This window comes from Vulpes vulpes, chromosome 10, assembly GCF_048418805.1.
Source record: "Vulpes vulpes isolate BD-2025 chromosome 10, VulVul3, whole genome shotgun sequence".
NCBI classification, from domain to species: Eukaryota; Metazoa; Chordata; class Mammalia; order Carnivora; family Canidae; genus Vulpes; species Vulpes vulpes.
In genome coordinates this window covers 59,369,354-59,382,210 of record NC_132789.1, presented here as the reverse complement: position 1 = coordinate 59,382,210, position 12,857 = coordinate 59,369,354, and the positions used below count along the sequence as shown (strand labels likewise).

The 12,857-nt window shown below is 35.2% G+C and overlaps 1 protein-coding gene across 6 annotated transcripts in view; it reads right to left on the bottom strand.

Annotated features, from left to right (window-relative positions):
* Positions 1–12,857, bottom strand: part of SYT1 (synaptotagmin 1) — a 531,062-nt gene that overhangs the window by 407,109 nt on the left and 111,096 nt on the right. For 4 of the 6 annotated variants that reach the window (XM_025992159.2, XM_025992158.2, XM_072724441.1 and 1 more), the window contains exon 2: positions 4,064–4,184. The exons of the other annotated variants lie outside the window; for them this stretch is intronic. The gene's annotated coding sequence lies outside the window, so the exon portion shown is untranslated. The remainder of the gene's footprint in view (positions 1–4,063; positions 4,185–12,857) is intronic. 6 annotated transcript variants of the gene reach the window in all.

The window sequence follows — 12,857 nt, the reverse complement described above, 5'->3', positions numbered from 1 at the left end:
GAGGGAGCCTAATGCGGGGCTCGATCCTGGAACCCCAGGATCACGCTCTGAGCCGAAGGCAGACACTCAACCACTAAGCCACCCAGGTGTCCCTATTTCTTTCCTTTTATGTTTGCAATTATTTTTAAAATTTTTAGAATTCTAGTTTGCGGTGTCTGCTTATTATTCATCATTATGTTGGACAATTCTCCTGCGAGGGCTTTATCATTATTTAATTATAAATTCATTTTCAGGGTTTCTTTTTTTAAATTAAAGGGTCCTGTGTCTCTGGCCCAGATATGTTTCTATACAAAATTGTAGGTTTCCATTATTCTTTAAAATTTTGAAGGGGGCAGCCCGGGTGGCTCAGCAGTTTAGTGCTGCCTTCGGCCCAGGGCGTGATCCTGGGGACCCGGGATCAAGTCCCATGTCGGGCTCCCTGTGTGGAGCCTCCTTTTCTCTCTACCTGTGTCTCTGCCTCTCTCTCTCTCATGAGAGCATGAATGAATAAATAAAATCTTAAAAAAATAAATAAAATAAAATAATAAAATTTTGAAGGATTCATGTGCTGTGAATAATATAAATTTAAACCCCATAAGTGGAATATACCACAGCTTGGTGTTTTTATTTGTCACAGGAGAGCTACTTTTTTCCCCATTTCATCTAGATTCCTAGGCAGACAAGCTCTAGTCACTTCCGTGGATCAGTGGGTACAATTTTCTTGCTGCTTCATCAAAGAGAAGACAGCTCTTCTTGGGTCTTGAATGTATATGAGATTTTCAGTTCCAGATCCCTAATCATTAGAGACTTGATAAGGGACGCATCCCTGCCTGTTCAGTCATGACATCAGCTCTTAGTCTTTCTACTTCGTACTCTGCTTTTGAGTTGTCCCTTTTTTGACCCTGGAGGATTTTTACTTTTGTATTTGTGCACTGATCTATATATTTAGAAATATTTATAATAATGTTGCTGTGAAGATAGGCATATATGAATAGGAGTGGTGAGTGCTTCAGCTCAGTTCAGCAGAATTGCCGATACAAATTGTAATCAATAATTAATTTAGATGCATGTTGTAAAATTAGGCAATGCTTCAGGTAGTTAAGTGTGAGTTTTACAATGTGAGGGAATGGACAGCTTTCCAGAGCTCATTACTATAGCACCTGAAGTAATTTTCTACCCTTTAACATATCCCTCTGTTGTTTCATATTCTTACTGGGTTTTTATTTTTTTTTCTTACTGTTTTTTTTTTTTAAATATTCTCATAAAAAATAAAATAAATAGTATAAAATAAAATAAAAAATAAAATATATTCTCCTATCTATTATATACATTTCTTACTTTGGTTATGTTTCTCTATAAGATTATATCAAGTTCTCTCCCATGTCCATGTGAACTAGGTGTCCATGTATGGTAAAATAAAGATTCTATAAATGCCTAACACTTGGAAAAAGTATATTCAAATAAAAAAATGAATCAAAACTAAATAAACTGATGAAAGCATCAAAACTTTTGCTTTTATTAAATTATGATAAAAAGTATTTCACTCTCCGTAAAATATTTTATTAGGCTGAAATAAGTATCAACAAAGCAAATATAAAAATCATTTTAATATTAAAGTGGTTCTCTATATGTTGCATTTAAATGTTTTTAGTTTAAGTGATAATTAAAGGAAATTATTAACATATACAATTTCTATGACTTTTTCAGGATATTGATTTATCTCTTCTTATATTAAAAATATACATAAATTGCCATGTATATTCTTATCATCTATTTTCTGCTTTATATCCAGTATCTTTGATTAAATCATTTTTTCTGTTACCACAATAAATCCTCTGGCGTCTATTGTTGTTTTATATTGACTAGATGCATACAATCTTTATAGAATTAAAAAGTGGCTAGTCTAACTTAATCTGTACCAAAGTCACTTTGCCTGATAGAACAATGGAGCAAAAGATTTATTCTGATGTGTTCCAGAATAGAACACTTAATCACCGGAAAATATAATTAAGAAAAATCTCAGGATCAGAAAAGATAGTTTTTGTGAATGGGTTGTAGGGTATTTGATTTGATACTGGCCACAGTGTAGCCATCCTGGTGTTATTTGGGCCCAGCTATCTGGATTAGATTTTTCAGGCAAAACAGCTTGTCTAATATGTAAATTTATACATTTCCTTGTCTGTTCCATTTAAGGAAATGTAAAGCCTTAAGAGAGTTGAAGTAAGTGGATAGGATCAATTTTATTTTTTATTTTTTTATTTTTATTTTTTAATGATAGGCACACAGGTGAGAGAGAGAGAGGCAGAGACACAGGCAGAGGGAGAAGCAGGCTCCATGCACTGGGAGCCCGAAGTGGGACTCGATCCCGGGTCTCCAGGATCGCGCCCTGGGCCAAAGGCAGGCGCCAAACCGCTGCGCCACCCAGGGATCCCGATAGGATCAATTTTAATGCATGGTTGACAACAGTAAGAATCAATAAGATTAAAGAGTAGGATCACTGGAAAAAACTTGGATAAAAAAAAGATGTAGAAAAAATATGATTTTAGATACTGGATAACCAACATTTTAGTGGATCTGTATATTTATGTATTTGTTCTTTGAGAAAGGTCTGCCTCTCCACTAACATGAAAATGCCGTGAGAACAGAAGCCTGGACATAGGGCTTAGAAAAATGACTGGCATATGAAGTACTTAACAAAATCATCATTGGATAAATAAATGAACTCAGGCTTCAGGATGAACAATGTTTGTTGGGCCAAGGGAGAGTAGAAGACAAAGACATACTGATTGGAAACCTAAGTGTAGGGAACATGCCACAACATCAGCACATGTCCTTCATTGTAAAGTTATTGAAATAGCATTATACATTAGCATGGTGACAGTGATTTCCTAGGAAAGTAAACTACGTTTGGCTCTGGATATATATGCATTTTCAAAATTACTTTAATAGTCCATGCAAAGAAAATATGAGAATTAGGAAAAAAGCATTCCTCAACAGTAACAACTGTGATCTTAGACTGAAGTATCACACTGCATGAGAGACGGGAGAAACTTCTGGTATTGAACAGTTCATTCTGGAAAGGTGAAGGACTTGCAGTATAACACAAGCCAGTTGGACAGATCTATTTAATAAGTCCATAAACTTTATAAGACTTGGTTTACTTCTATGTAATTTTAGTATTGGTGACCTACTGTAACCCACTTCCTCGGAAAAGAGAGTAAAGATGCAAATAGTGAAATAAACTCCTGAAGACATAATCTTATGCTCCAACATCCTCTCTCCTGTATACAATGGGAATAACATGAAAGTCCATTCTTTAGGAATCCAAAACTTCAGCTCCAAATAATGACTAGTAAGATAATTTAATCACCCCCAATTTACTTCATACAATTGTGTTTATGCCTATGAAAGTGTCTTGGAAATGACTTAGACCAAAGAAGCAATTTGATTGGTTAATGAAGAGTCCAAGAATGGTAATTGAATTTGATGGAATTCATTAGTTAAGACATTCAAGCATATACTTTACAACCCCAATTATGTACTCTAACATATGTAATAGTCACAATGTGATATATGTACTTCGTTGCTGAATCAGGCAGACACAAAAGAAGAAGACATAATCTGGCACAAAGAAACATCATCAGCCTGAGACAAATCTTGCCTCCACTCTCACCCCCTTACCCAATACTCATGCTGAAATATCATCTGTACAGCAGGGCACAAAAGCACAGAGGCAGATGCCATGGCATATTCTTTTAGAATGCAAGGCTGCCCAAGATCATCTACAGATAATGAACCATGACAACTTCAGATTTGATGAAGTACAAAATGAAAGTGAGAGAAAGCACAAATGTTATATAAGTGACCAGTGCCTCATCAAGTAAACTAGCACTTCAAGGGCATTAATACTAGTAATAATTTCAGAAGTTGCAAAAAATATTAATATTTCCTTTAACATCATGAAACACTTTTCGTTCATCTTCTAAACAAATGCTTTCCCCCCCTCCCACATCACAAGAATATATATGGAGACAGAGGGATGCATCAACAAAACCTATCAAAGTTTCGTTTTTTTTCCATATACCTTAATCTGGCAGTTGTAATGCAATTTCGAGGAATGAAGCAATAGGCAAAGAACAGTCTTCCAATCTCAAGCCAGGCGTTTGTCACTCAAGCTCTTGCTGGTTCTTGTTTTCGTGTTTTCCCTTGGGAGAAAATAATAGAAATAATCCATGAAAATGCTGGCCTGCAACTCTGCACTTGCATTTGCTACTGATTGGGTGTATGGACTTCTGCTTATGTAGCTCATTCATTATTCACACTCTGCTCTAGCTTCCTCAATTCCTGGTTGTGCTAGGTGCTCCAGGCTAAGAACCAATAAGTATGAATCATGCTGACATAAAGAAAAATCTAGGAGAATAAATGTTTCAAGAAAGCCTGTTTTTTGCATTTCTTCTGACACATTCTGTTCGGTGGCATTGGTCTATTGAGGAGAAATAGCTCGTGCTGCCACTGAGGAGCCCAGTGGAATTACCAACCGCAGGGAATTATCTCTAAGCAATTCACACTTTGTTTTGCTAACAAGACTCCTTGTTAGGATACTGGAGTGCTAGGCTTCCCTGGCAATGTTCCCCCACCTTTTAGAATTATTGAAAAGCTAACTGAATCTATTTTGATTTGTGAATCTCTTTGTAAGCAACAGCAGCTGCAGCAGTGCTAATAAAAAGGAAAAGCCTTGCTATTTACCTAGGAAGGACATTGAAATACTGCACATACAAAACATCGGGGATGTGGAGTAGCTTGATAAAACATTTTAACAGTTCCCTTCCTCCCTTACTTTGTTCTTTCCTCCCATCCTTTCTCCTTCTTTCCCTCCACTCCTTTCCTTTTGCTTGCCTTCCTTTTGCTCTCTTTTAATGCATTTCTCCTGCGTTTATCTATTCTTTGATATAGAGCAACCCCCATTACCTTATATTTTAGGCTATTAAGTAATGATTTTATTATTATTTTTCTAAGTCATGATTTTAGAATTTGAGATCTCAAAATACTAAGTGAAGTAGCACAATCCTTTCACCTATGTAGAGACACAGGTAGGGAGACTTTGCTATCGGCTGAATCTTCTGGTCCCAATTAAGAATGGAGGCTTTGCAGATTCCAGTGGCTCTGATACCAATCAGACCATTCTACTCTCTTACAGCTTGGGTTTCAATTCTCTAGAGGAAGCTAACATGGCAACACCCTGTTATTTGAGGATTCAAGTTTTCCTACTACAAGATAAATGAATACACAATCCCCTGCAGCTTTCATTATATTCTGAATAGAATTTTATAGTTCCTCTGCAGTTGTTAAGGGGTCCTTATTTGCCAACTAATGGACCGAATTGTTCTGGCATAAATCCACATAGGAAAATCTTCTGAGGATTTATTGGGTTTGAGAAAACCTTAGTCCTTGGTTTAGAGGGATAGATGCTGCATAAGAGAGCCTGGTTTCCTGAGTGGCTACTGAGCTCCATTTTTGCCTGACTGAAATAGACAAGGAAGTGTCTCCTCCAACCCAAGCTGTTTCCAATGTAGGGACTTATTTATTATCTGTGATTTACTCAATGAATATTAATTGAATGTGTATCACGAACCTTATTTTTTTGGTCAGGTCTTAGGGATAAGAAGAGAAAAGACAGTTTGTTGTTGAAGGAGTTAGAGAGACAGATGTAGAAAAAAAAATCACTCTATAAATTGATAAGTGCCACAATGGAAATTTAGACCATATTAGGTGCTGAGAAAGGGTTCTTCATCTTCTCAAGGAGATTTCTCATTTTTCATGTCAAAACAAGTAGGAAGTATTACCAACACTGTATGTTTTTACTGATATGTATGTGTGCCATTCAGAGTACTGGGCATGAGTTGGTGAAACAGTGAAGTCCTGGAATTATTTTATGATTAACACAACCGTGGCTTTTCACAGTTGGATTATTTTCAACAATAATTCCAAGGAAAAAGTGGCTTTTTCCCACCTGAAAGCATTTAAAACCTTTCTCCCATAGCTACAGATCCCAGAAAGTATCTGCTTCCTTACAGAGTATGGCCACCAGAGTCATTTTCTACATGTTGGAGAGAATACATGAGTTAGCAATATCCACCCACTCTGGAAGCCAAATAGCAAAGATTAAAAACCATCTGTCATTGAGACTGTGAGCCTGTGAGCAAGCAGTAGACTTCCAGCAGAGTTTGGGGCAGGAACAGTGTGTAACACAGATTTAAAAACACAAGGATTCAACTAGAATCGTTTGCTTAGTCACATGGTTTAAAAGATATTACCAGCTCTCACCAGAACCCACTTTGCCATGTGTTGCATAAAACCATGTGCTGTAAACCAGAGATATTTTTTATGGAAAATCATTTTTTCTCTCACAATTTTTTAAATGCTTATTTTGTATCAGGCAGGCTGCAAGACACTGAAAGTACATTGGCAAGGCTCAGAAGCAGCTGCCTCCAGTGCCCCACCTCCCCTCATCCCATGGAGCTTGCAGGCTAATGAAAGAGATAGATGATAAATACACAAGATGCCTTATGTCATTACATAATAGAAATTGTAATAAGTTCCTAAAAGGACAGGTCAAAATGCTAGGAGAGTGAGAGCAGGGAGCCTCATCCAGAGTTGGCTCCCATGCAGAAATCACATTTAGGAATTAGCTGGATTTGGAGCTGGGGTGGGGTAAAGGGGGTAGATTAGATTCAAGGTAGAACAATATGTGGAAAAAAGGAGGTTTACGTGTTTGAGAACCAACAGCAACAAAAATCAATGTGTTTGTAATCTAGTGTGCATAGAGAAGCATGGAAGGTGTAAATTAGGGCTGGAGGCAGGCATGGGAACCATGAGGAACCACTGCAAGATCTAATCCCTTTAGTTACTTTTGAGTAGGGTGATTGGGGGTAGGTATCATGATTAAAAGAAATCTACCTATCCTTAGAAATGAAACTTACCATTTTGATTTAGAAATTAGTTGATATACTTTCCTTTAAATAATGCCGTGTTTTCCTTCATAGTACTTATTACTATCCATATATGCTTGTTTGTTTCCTCCTATTGCAACCACCACCTCAACAAAAATCTCTGGGAGCTACACTTTTTATTTTTTTTCCAGTTTGGTTCACTGATAAGTATCCAGGGCCTGGAACATCTTTGGTGTGGAGTATAGTAGCCTAACAAATATATCTTGAATGTGCAAATGAATGGATAATTCCGAAAATTGCCTCCCAGATGCTAGCAATCATTTAGTGTTCTTATTTTCCCAAAGTTACTTTCATGTGAGGTCAATTTTGCACAGTGAAGGGGAACATAGCAGAATAACAAAATATGCTCCTGGTGATTTGTCATTAAAAACAGTCTTTAGAGTTGTTGTAGCTTATGAGAAAAGTATAAATAAAACCAATTTGGGTAAAACAAATGTATAAAAAATAAAACCTCACATGAAAGTAACTGCCAAAGGTTATTTGCTTATGACGCCCTTAATTTTGACTTACGTATGTTCATTTTTTATAGTGTGATTTTTAAAAGGCTGATTTGAATATTGCTTTATTATGGAAAATTAACTTTATAGTAGTCAATGTAGGTTAAAAGATCCAGTGAACCTTGATAAAGACAATATAAAAGACTAGTTTATGATGCATTACTCAGGTTTTTGACCTTATGTATAAGCAGATCACAAGTGGTATACCAGTAAATTACGCAGCACATAACAATTCAAAGAATAATTGCATTCAAAAATCCCTTGTGCCAAGATGCCCTATGGAATATTTGCATAGAAAAATCTTGTCTGCAATGAGCAAAGGCAAAAAGTAGGGGAGAAAGTGGGAGAGATAGGCTTTTACTTGTACCATTCAAGTGAAAAAGAATTCTTCTGTAGTTAAGATAATAATTTAGGAGAAAATGTTTGCAAATTTTGTTAGAATGCAAAAATATTTTACGGATTGTCTACTTCCCAGTTTTTTTTACCTATTGGTGAGGACTACAGCTCCAAGAAGTCTACAAACTCTCTGAAATATAGAGTTAAAACAGCTTAAAATACTTAAATAAGTGTTCGCTTTATTATTAGTATTGGGACATTTTTGGTAAAAATGTCAGAGAGAAATCCTTTTACCATATTAGTCAATGCAAGATGAAAGCCACAAGAAATTTTACATAATTTTTCTCTTGAATTAATCAGAAAACGTACATTTCAAAAGCTTGGTTCTCTTATTTGATTTAATACACAAAACAATGCATCTACTTTCATCTTTTTTTTTTCCTGAAGTCTCAACATAGAATACACTGCAAATTTTGACAACTTGTTTTTGTTCAACTGATTGACTTCAGCTTCTCAATTTCTTTGTTAGTGGGGACAAATGAAAATAAATTTACAAAAGAGAAATATATCCATGTTTGATTCTAAATTATTCAAAAAGTTTAAAATGCTTTATAAGATAAATTTAGTTAAGAACGGAATCTAGTTGGGAAGCCTGGGTGGCTCAGTGGTTGAGCATCTGACTTTGGCCCAGGGCATGATCCCAGAGTCCAAGGATCTAGTCCTGCATGGGGGTCCTGCATGGAGCCTGCTTCTCTTTCTGCCTGTGTCTCTGCCTCTCTCTGTGTCTCTCACGAATAAATAAACATTTTTTTTAAAGAAAGGAATCTAGTCTAAAGATCTGCTAAAACTAGCCAAAGTGCACATGACCCCATTGACCATTGTTAGTGGTATATTAATTCCCAGATATCTAACAAAAGCAACACCAGCAGCAGTTGACCACTGTTGGAATATAGGTGAACTCTGATCTGAAGTGCAGGTAAAAATTAAAATAAAAGAATAGATTTCTGGAAGGTATATGTATAAAATGCATTACATATAAGCGTGTGTGTATGTGTATATATAAAAATGCAATATTAGGGCAGCCCAGGTGGCTCAGCAGTTTAGCACCGCCTTCAGCCCAGGGTGTGATCCTGGAGACCCAGGATCGAGTCCCATGTTGGGCTCCCTGCATGGAGCCTGCTTCTCCCTCTGCCTGTGTTGTGTTTCTGCCTCTCTCTCTCTCTCTCTCTCTCTCTCTGTGTGTGTGTGTCTCACGAATAAATAAATAAAATCTCTAAAAAAATAAATAAAATAAAAATGCAATATTAAATATATTACATATATATTGTGTGTGTGTATATATATACATATTGTGTATATATACACATATACACATTGTGTGTGTGTGTGTATATATATATATATATGTGTGTCGAGAGAGAGACAGGATATATGTATTAGGGTGTGTGTGTGTATATACAAAAAGCATTTTAGGAGACTAAAGCCAAAGTAATTAATTTTACAGCAATGAGTTAGTCACAGCCTCAGTTTTTTGCAATAATTCTTGGATTGAATAAACCAAGAGATTAAAAATATACTCTGCACAGCAATCAGTTGCTCAAGTTCCAGCAGACTCTCTGATATGTATGAATGGAGTGGGGAAAGAGAACAAGCAATAATTTGTAGGCAAGATTAGAAATCTAGAGATACAAAATGTAGAATCGGAATATTGACATGTTCTTAGATTTTCTTTAGTTGCTTGTTTCAAAAGGTACTCTATTATTATTAAAAAAAATTTTTAAAGATTTTATTTCTTCATGAGAGACAGAGAGAGAGAGAGAGAGAGAGAGAGAGAGAGAGGCAGAGACACAGACACAGGTAGAGGGAGAAGCAGGCTCCATGCAGGGAGCCCGACGTGGGACTTGATCCCGGGTCTCCAGGATCAGGCCCTGGGCCGAAGGCGGCACTAAACTGCTGAGGCACCAGGCTGCCCGATAAATTTTTTGATTAAATACAATTCATTAGCACTTATGCTATTTAACAAATTTAAACTTTTAAATAATTTGAGGTAACATTTACATTGTTATATATAACCATTACTATTTTACTATAAATTCAATTTAAGAAAAAAATGAACGGAATCTTGTATAACAATTTTTGAGTGATATTTATAGTAAAGGACTCTATGGATCTTTCAAAGACTTATTTTTGGTTGTCATTGGGTCTGTTGTCAGCTTGAGTTCAAATCCAGGCTCTATGATGTCTTACCTATATTCCTTAATTTCCTCATAAAAAAATAGGATATAATAATTCTCCAGTATTAACTGTTAAAAGGATTGGATAAATTAATTGAATTAAAATACTACCACATACTAAGTCTTATTGGGTCAGCTATTTTACCCTCATTATTGATAAAATTATTCTTTCTAATATAAAGTTAACGCAGATTTAAATTTGAAAACACTACAACCCAGAGGTTCCCATTCTTAAATGCTGTACAGGAAATATTACAGGACATTGAAGTGTATGTATATCACTGTACGAATTGTTCATGTTTTTTTTTATGCACATACCATATATCCTTATGTTGCATTTAAGTATCTTGAGGGCAAAAATAAGATTAATTCTTTTTCCCCTATCACTTGTCCTCTGTCTCTCTTTTTTCACTTTATGTCAACACATATTTATTGAGTACCTACCTTACGGTAGGTACTTTTGTAGGTCTGAAGTTGAAAGGGCAAGCAAGACAAAGTCTCCACGTTCATGTTGCTTAAGTTCTTATAAAGCTCAGTTAAAACTGTTACTCTTTGCTAAATTCAGTTACCAGTGCCAATGTTGGAGAGCCAAATACAAAAATAAAGACATAAATATATACATAGTAAATATTTTAGAAAATGTATTTAAATGTGAGAAATTGCAAAAGATATAACCTTTCATAACAAGGCAACAAAATCATGAAAAATTAACTACAATAATGAAGACAGGGTAAACTGATGACAGAATGGTTCTATATTATTATCTGATAGATTTTAGCTTTTTTTAAAAATGTGAGCAAGCACTAAATAAATTAAGTTATTGATATTTATAGTTAAGCCACAATAAAAATTTTTATAATTTAGAGAAGGGGGTACACTTTGAGAAGAAAAGATCTTAACAATAAATTATTTAAATTATGATAATTTTTAAAGTGCACTTTATGATAGAAGAGTTTATTTTGAATAAAATACTTAGGACATTCTACATTTTTATATCCTATTATTATCAGTGTCAGAAGAACCCAGATGAGAAAACCCAGACGTAACAAGTATAATGCAATAGAACAAGGAAGACTCTATTGAAATAGCCTGTTCATGTAATAGTAGCCACACACTTTTGATTCTAAACTTTATTGATTACCTATTTTTAAATGATATATCATCCATTTATCATTTGTATATTTATTATTTAAAGTTTTGTTAAAGCCCAATTAATGACTGAACCATTTGTTCATAATACGTATGGAATTTTAGAATTACTTAAACTAAAAAAAATAGCTACTTTATTTTAATGATCTTTAAGATATATACATATAAATCAGTGAAATATATTTACTTTGAAAACTCTTGGAACTTTAGCAAATGCAAAGTAAGAAAATGTTAATAATTACCTAAATTTACTATATTAGAGTATATCTATTTCAGTCTGAAGCTTTGTACTCCATAGTGTCTTGTACAGAGATAGTATCTCTTGGTCGAGAATCTTGGATAATTAGTTTATCTAGTAATGTCTTTGCTCTACAAACCTCAGGTTTCAAGCATTTGGTTGAAGGCTTGTGGCTTGTTTATGAAGTCCTTACAATTCTATGAGGAAGATAATACTATTATTTCCATTTTATGGATTAGGAAACTCAGAAATGTAATGATTATATAACTTGATAAAGGTCACACTAGTGAGAGATTGAGCTGAGATTTCAAACTGGCTATCAGGATTTTAGGCTAATGCTCAGTGACATGACACTGTGTTGTATTTTTCAATGGATGGCCAAAATAATAGGATTACCTAGCTAAATTGGCTATTTTTTAAAAATGATACTGCTGAAATAGTATAGGGTGGGCCTTGTATGCTGATGACATGTTTTAATTCAGGCAGATTTTTAAACTTCGTTTTACAACTCAAAATGCCCCAAACTAAAACTAATTCAATCAGCCTCCTTTCCCCTTTTTCTCATTTGGTCACGTGTTCATTCATTTGTTGATTTACAATGGGCTAAACACACAAATAAAATGATAGTTACTTTCATCATCAACACCATTTGGAGTTATCTTGGCTCTCTTTCCTCTTTTTATAACCAGCCACAAGTCTATCAATTATTGATTTTTAATGTTTACAGTAGCATCTTGCTTTTTTTCTCTCCTTTTCCATCATTAATAGATTGAAACCACCAATTCAAGTCTTTATCACTGGATTCCTACAACCACCTCTGGAATAATCTTCTACCTTCAATCTGTCCTAAATACCAACATCAAATTAATTTTCCCCAAATACTTGAATATATAACAAGTCTCGTTATTAGCAGAGAAGGTACTAGTTTAAAGAACAAAAGACAATGAGTCTGGGGAAACCTAGATGTTTTCTCTCCAAAGACAATCTTAATCTCCTGAAAAGTGTTTTTCATAAAGTATCCAGCAAAAACATAAAACTAAAAATGCAAAACTGATGCATTATGTTATTCCCCATTTAAAGTTCTCAAGGCTCACTTTTGGTCTAAGGACATGTCTTAATTCCTTATGCTTACAAGGTACTTTATTTTCTGGATGCTGCCAACTTCTCCAACCTTGTTTCCCCATGCTTCTCTCAGTTTTTATGTCACAGTCAAATTGAATTTCTGGAATAAGTCAAGTTACTTCCTCTAATTTTCACTGGACAACTTCCTATTCCAATTCCTTACTATATCCTAGGGGGCCTTTTCTAGCCTCATCCACCGTTCTCTGTCGTCCTCAGTCTGCTCTAGACACACCAGCCATTTCTCTCCCAACGAGCCCTGTTCCTGCCCAAGATCTTTGTACCTGCTCTTCCC